This window comes from Buceros rhinoceros, unplaced genomic scaffold, assembly GCF_000710305.1.
Source record: "Buceros rhinoceros silvestris isolate BGI_N320 unplaced genomic scaffold, ASM71030v1 scaffold11389, whole genome shotgun sequence".
Classification (NCBI taxonomy): Eukaryota; Metazoa; Chordata; class Aves; order Bucerotiformes; family Bucerotidae; genus Buceros; species Buceros rhinoceros.
Window position 1 is genome coordinate 30,837 of NW_010430949.1, and position 2,242 is coordinate 33,078.

Below are 2,242 nucleotides of genomic sequence, written 5' to 3' on the forward strand. Positions count from 1 at the left end.
GGAGTATTCAGAGGCAGCTCTGTGTCTTGGGTACAGGCGATGCAGCAAGCACTGGTGATGGTGCCCTCCCCTGCGAGACACTGCACAGCCGCAGGCGGTGTCTGTTCCACTGCTCCTGATTGTGGCTGCCCATGGTGTTTCAGCTTTTTTTCTGATTACCAGCAAGTCCAACTCTTCCACTTCGTTTGGGAAAAAATGCAATAGACACACACTACAATTAGCATGAAAATTTCCAGCCCAGGCTACAACCAGTCTTTATGTGCTTGGAATTTATTTAAAATAATTGCTATTTATGGGTTTTTTTGGCTTTTTGCCAATCTAATCAGCATAATTTGGTTGTGCTGGAACAAACCTACAAGGCTCCAGAACTGCTCTTGCAGATTGTGCAGAATAAACACAAACTAATTAGTAGATTCCTGGATCTCTTAAGTCCAGGGCTTTGGAAAAAGCTGACAATGCCCCTCAGTCTTCCCACAAGAAGAGAGAGACAAAACCCAGATGCACCAGAAAAATGCCTACAGATGGAGATATGTGTGAGAAGCCTTTGGGGAAAAAAAAAAAAACCCAAACCAAACCACATAGGGATATTAAGCAACAGCAATTAATGTTTTTTCCTTCTTCTAAACATCTAAAGAATGAAGGCCTTTTTCTGAGTTCACTCTTTTGTGAATGCTTCTGTAAGAACTAGTGTCCCTCAACCACCGTGGGGTAAAAAGGAAAACGTAGCAGAAGCTACGAAGACAAATATTGAATTCAGCCACGAGTTAGTCCGAGCACATCCAAAAGCCATGACGTCAGTAAAAAGGAAAAAGTCTGACTATTGCCCTGGGAATGAAACCAAAAAATCGCTTTGCCAACATGTGAAGGCTTCATCATTCTGAAAGTCTTCTAAAAGTTTCCTCAGGAGACAGCAATAACTCGATCAGAAATGTTCCAGCAGACTATGAAGAACAATCACAGCTGCTCTGAAGCTCACAGCAAACAATGGAAAGTCCCCAGCTGATTTGCTCAGTCTTGAACGGGGTCCAAAATTTGCAGAATTTCGGAGAAGAGGTAAAAGCAGCTGTTGGCCTGCAAGAGCAGAGTTCGTTCAAGGAGTAAACTGGAATGGCCCCATAATTCAAGACCCATCCAACAACTGCCACTGACAGGTAAGAGCCTAAAAAATTGCACTGGGGAAGTGGGTGCAGCTCTGGTCCCGAAGAAGGATGCTGTCTTCTTAGGCTCAGCATTTGGTGGGACAACGTGGACAATCTTGGACAGGTCTCTCTGGGATTAGACCCATTATGCATAAGGTGACATTGTTAAATCCCAGGTGCATGAAAGAGGTGTTTTTACATTCCTGTTTGGTTAGTCACACACAATCCGAGTGCCCTCCTGATCTCACCAGTACCGGTTTTATGGGAGGTCTCTCGGTTGCATTTGCTGGCGCTGAGCTTATCGAGCTGCCAGCTGGGGCTGATTGGGCTGGACAGGCTCTGCTCTTTGATCTGATCTGATTAACAACCCAGACTGTTTCACCTTCAGCAGAGACTCGGGGAATACCCGTACACGACACTGCTCTAACGATTTCCCTTTATCATCACCACCTAAGGCCTGCGTTGCCGTGCAAGAGCAGGAGGCTGCCATGTCTCTGGCCAGAGCCCTCACTCTCCTACCCAGTGCAACTAGAATTAAAGAGGATATTTAAACCAAGGGCATCAGAAATGCATTGGGATCATTATCTTTGACATACAGATAAAAGAGGCAAAACAGCTTAAAAACAGCTGAAGAGCATCCCAGTGCTGGAGCCTGGTTTTCATGGGGCGGCGCTGGCGCTGCCCTGACTGCCAGGGATTTCCTGCCACATAACCACAGCTGGAGCCAGCCAGTGGTGCCTGGGGAGCACCACGCTGAGCTCTGCAGCAGCACAGGCTGTGGGCGCTGGCGCAGCCTCATGAGGAATTTCGTTCTAGCTTAACTACCGATAGGGAATGGTGCTGCCATGGGGGCGACAGCGTAAGCAGTGTGTTTTGCCAGCACAAGGACAAATTTCTCTTTCACTTAGAGCAAAGCTGGGCAGCGAAGCTTCCTGCCTTCCCCACAGTACAGAGCAGAGCAGCTTCACGCCGTGGTGCAGTGGCTGCGGAAAGTAAGCAGGAACAAACTGAATCCTAATAACATCCACTTCGCTGTTTCAGCTCTTCCCCCACCACCACCTACCAAAATAAGAAGTATTTGGGAAATCCCTAAGACTCTTTCC